Source organism: Pipistrellus kuhlii, unplaced genomic scaffold (genome assembly GCF_014108245.1).
Source record: "Pipistrellus kuhlii isolate mPipKuh1 unplaced genomic scaffold, mPipKuh1.p scaffold_m20_p_2, whole genome shotgun sequence".
In the NCBI taxonomy this organism is placed as follows: domain Eukaryota; kingdom Metazoa; phylum Chordata; class Mammalia; order Chiroptera; family Vespertilionidae; genus Pipistrellus; species Pipistrellus kuhlii.
The window spans coordinates 96,248,132-96,252,640 of record NW_023425515.1 but is presented as its reverse complement, the minus strand read 5'-3'; the positions used below and the strand labels follow the sequence as shown (position 1 = coordinate 96,252,640).

Here is a 4,509-nt window from a genome sequence, read left to right as displayed (position 1 = left end):
ATTATCCCCTTATCAGAGCTGTTGTTTTTAATAGAATCACCATGATATGGTGAAGAGGCTATTGCCTATGACTAATTCTGATTCTGTCACCTATTCTCTGTGACTATAGGCAAGTTTCTTTAACTCTGGGTTTCTTCACTTGCAATCTGGAGTAATAATAGTGGCTTCATCATAAGCTTTGTGTGAGGATTGAGTTAGTTATTATGTAGAATTTATGGCACTTAACAGTTCATTAAGATTAAAATAATTAATCAATACATGTTAATACTTAGTACATGGAAGAAAGAGAGGGAGGGATATAAAGAAAAACAGACATGGGTTGTGTAAATAAATGAATTTAAGAATTAAAAAAGAAAGCAGGACAACTAATTTAGACTTTGGAAATATACTTCTAGTATTATGCTGGCTGTTATTTGAGGTCCATCTCCTCCCTCAGCTTACATTCATTGACATTTAGCAAGTATTTATTTAGCAGATAATTATGATATATAATAAATATTATGGGTATATATAAGAATTAATAATTATACTCTTTTCTCAAGAAGCTTGGAGTTAGTAGTCAAAGTGCAAATATACACACACATACAAAACATTAAAGAAATAGGACATCTGTTAAAAGTTTGAAAAGTGTATCTGTGACTTCTGAGATGGGAGAGACAACTTCTAACCAGTATGTTTTAAATAAAAGATAACTGTGGATTTGGCCTAATCCATTGAAGCAGAAGGGACAGACTGATAATTCAAAGGTTGAATTTGCCATGAGGCTAAAAAACATGCACATTATTGCAAAGGATCTTTTGGATTATCCTAATATGTAAAAACTCAGGGTTTTTACATAATGACCGAACAGATAACCAGCACATCCCCTGGCCCTCAGGCTTCATTGATCAGAGAATGGCTAATAGGGGAACCGGGGTCCCTCAGGCTCCAATGAATCTATGAGAGAAGCAACTGGTGAGTGGGCAGAAGGCAAAACACTTATTCTTCCCCCTGCCCACAGACTTCCATTGATCAGGGGATGGTTAACAGGGAAGTAGAATGAGTGGCGGGGACTGCTGAACAGGTGTAAGGCAGGCCTCTTGGTCCCTCCTCCTGGCCCTCAGGCTCCAATCAATCAGTGGCAGAGGTGGGGTGGAACTGGGGACTGGCTTCGTCAGTAGTCCTATAGGTCCAATCTCCAGAGGACAGGCCAATCATAACAGTGCTGTCGGCATCGTGGAACTCGACCTAGGGCACTGTGGCCACTTCCCCTCCCTAGATGCTCCACGAGGAAGAAAGGGTACAGCCAGCAGCACCAGGGGTGACCAGCAGTGACTGACTGCTCTCCCTGTGCTTCCTCCAGGTCACTCGAGCTGGCCCCCGCCCACCTCGCTCCAGATGAAGTATGATCACTGCACATTGAAAGAATGTAGTAAAAAAAACAAAAACCGACAACCAAGAGAATGCCATGTCCACGTCCAGAGTCTGGCTCAGGAGAATGGAGAGAAGGGAGAATTCCATAAGTTGGCCAATGCCAAGATATTTCAGAGTGACTGTCTGACATGTGACAGTTGTGTGACCACAGAGGAAGGAGTCCAAGTTTCTCAACAGAACACCAAGGACTTCTCCTGTGTTCTGAACCTTAAGAAATATGATACCTCACAGCACAAGGTGCTGGCAGTGTCCCTGTGTCCTTAGTCTCTGCCTTATTTTGCAGCTAAATTCAGCTTCAGTGTCACTTATGCATCCAGAAGACTCCGTGGCTTTCTCAAAAACCTTGGGGCTCATTGTCTTTGACATGAAGATAGCTGTGGACTTCAGCATCCTGGAGAGTCAGAAAGAATGTGTGCATCGGTGCTGCCAGCACCTGAGGAAGAGCCCCGGCGACCGTGCTGACCTCCGCTGCCCCGGCCGGGACCAACGTGCAGAGCGTGTGCTGGGTCACCCCATCACCCCCACCTCTGCATGGCCAAGTCTCCCCAGCAGATCATGGGCTCTCTGCTGAAGGATTACTTCACCAGACAGCAAAACCTGTCCCAAGACAAGATTTTCCATGTCATTGTGGTCCTGTGTTATGACAAGAAACTGAAGGCCCTTTGAGAAGATGTTCCCACAGCTTTACATAGTTCCCAGGGTGCTGACTGCATGTTAACCTCGGGTGAAATTGTCCAGATAATGGAGCAAAGTGACTTTGCCTCAAATGAAGCCACTGTGGACACTCTGTTTGGAGACATGAAGAGGAGGTGAGACTCCACGAGAGTGCAAGCTCTGATGGGTACCTGGCCCACATCTTCAGGCACATGGCCATGGAGCTGTTCAACAAGGATGTGGGGGTGCTCACCTACTGCACCCTGAGGAACAAAGACTTTCAGGAAGTCACTCTTGAAACGGACGGAGAGGTTCTACAGTGCTTTGAGGCTGCTTACAGCTTTTGGAACACCCGGAAGTGCTCCTGAAGCTGTAGAGGGGCAAGGTACCCTGCCACTTTGTGGAGGTCCTGTCCTATGCAGGGCATGCCTAAGTGGCAGGGGCCAGGCCCAGGCATATGACAAGTGTGCAGACAGGACACTGCTGTGGCAGATGGAAGGCATCTATGCTGCCATTCCAGTGTGGCCTTCAACACCAGTGCCATGTGCAGGAGCTGTACCAGGAGTGGCTGGGGTTGGGAGGCGACTCCCCCTGGGCCCAGGTGGCTCTTCACACCACCTAGAGGGCCCAGGGTAGCCTGCCAGGACATCAAGTTGTAAAAGTCCAGCAGACACCTGGCCTGCAGGCTGCCTGCGGAAGGGTGTCAGATGCGTGAAGGAAAGGCTTAGCATCTGTGTGGTCACTTTGGTTTTCAGAATTCCCTGCTCTCCATCTGTCAGCTCCCTCCCTCTAAGGAGAACTGCTGTCATCACATGGGTGCAATTGGAATATTGTATCTCAAGAGGATTGTCCCAATATACATATCCTTTTATCTGATGATGAAAAAAATTCCAAAGAACAAGAATGGAGACAGACTACTGTCCTTTAGGCTTAAAAAAATACCCTTGACGTGTCCTGTGAAGAGTTGAGACGGTTCTGTCCATGTGCTTCAGAGAGACTGGATGAGGAAATGACCCAGTTTGGCCCTGACTTTACCCACTTATGTTACTCTTAAAAGTGTCTTTACCACAATGTGAATAAATTGCCACCTTTTGGAAAAGAGACTCATACAAAAGTGCATTCTCAACTTTTCTTGAAACAACAGATCTATGTTCTGCAACTGTGGCCACCGTCTGCTACCAGGTCCTGTTGGCCAGGTCCTGTCACTGAGAATTAGGGGGCACTAGAGTGGAGTCCTCCCTCCCCCATGCCCTTTTATATTCAGGGATTGATCTGAACTCACTTTTGGGAAAATCTGGCAAGGGTGACAGGTGCCACAGATGGAAGGATGGAGAATGAAGAGGCAGACACCCTGATCGCTCCCTCCCTGGGTGGAGTCAAGCAGATAAAGGTCAGCTAGTTTACCCCACAATTGGGTGAGATAGTGTCCTCTGTGTACACTTCTCACCCTGTAGGCCCAACCACTACCCTCAGCTCTGGGCAGCCCTCTGCATTCCATGACAGCACACTCTGCCCTCACATGCTGCTTTCCCTACGTGAGAAGGAAGAGAGCAGTTGGCCCACAGACAACTACACAGAAAGACAGGGCTCATGACTAGTGAGCCCACTGGCAGTGGCAGGAGCCTCTCCTGCCTCCATGGTAGCGCTAAGGTACAGCGTGCTGAGTGGTAAGGAGCAGTGAGCTGCCTGGCAGTAAAGAGTGAGGGATTCTGGACTGTGAGAGGGATTTCCAAAAGCCGGTAGGCAGACACATCCCCTGAGGGGTCCTGGACTGCGAGAGGGTGCAGGCCTGGCTGAGGTACTCCCCCCTTCCCAGGGTATGAATTTCATGCACTGGGCCTCTGGTCTTATAATATTTAGACATTAAAACTATATTTTTAGGTTTTTATTAAAAAAAAAATAGAAGATCTAATGACAACACAACCTTTATTTCACACTGCTAAATCATTTGGAGGAGAGTTGTCTTGATTCATTCAGACTGCTGTAACAAAATACTGTAGATTGGATGGCTTATAAACAACTGACTTTGTTTCTCAGTACCAGAGGCTCGGAAGTCCATGATCAAGGCATGAACAGATTATGTCTGGTGTGAGCCCACTTCCTGATTCGTAAGTGACTGTCTTCTTACTCTGTCCTCACATGGCCAAAGCACAGAGAGGGAAGCTAACTGTCTTATGACTTCCTTAAGAAGTTCCAATCATGAGGGCTCAATCTTTATGACCTCATGTAATTCTAATTACCTCATAAATGTTCTGCCTCTTAATATCATCACACTAGGTATAAGATTTCAAAATATGAATTTTGAGGGGACACTAACATTTCAGTCCAGAGTACAAGTAATGATTGCCCCTCTAGAGGGACATTCACTCAGTCCCTTGCTGTGGTAGCAGTAGATATTTGTAAACTGGAGTTCAAACCTGCAGCCACTGGTACACAGTGATA

The 4,509-nt window shown here is 46.5% G+C and overlaps 1 pseudogene; it reads left to right on the top strand.

The window, feature by feature from the left end:
• The first annotated feature begins 1,222 nt into the window (after positions 1 to 1,222).
• On the top strand, positions 1,223 to 2,689 carry LOC118723008 (annotated as a pseudogene).
• The last annotated feature ends 1,820 nt before the right edge of the window (positions 2,690 to 4,509 follow it).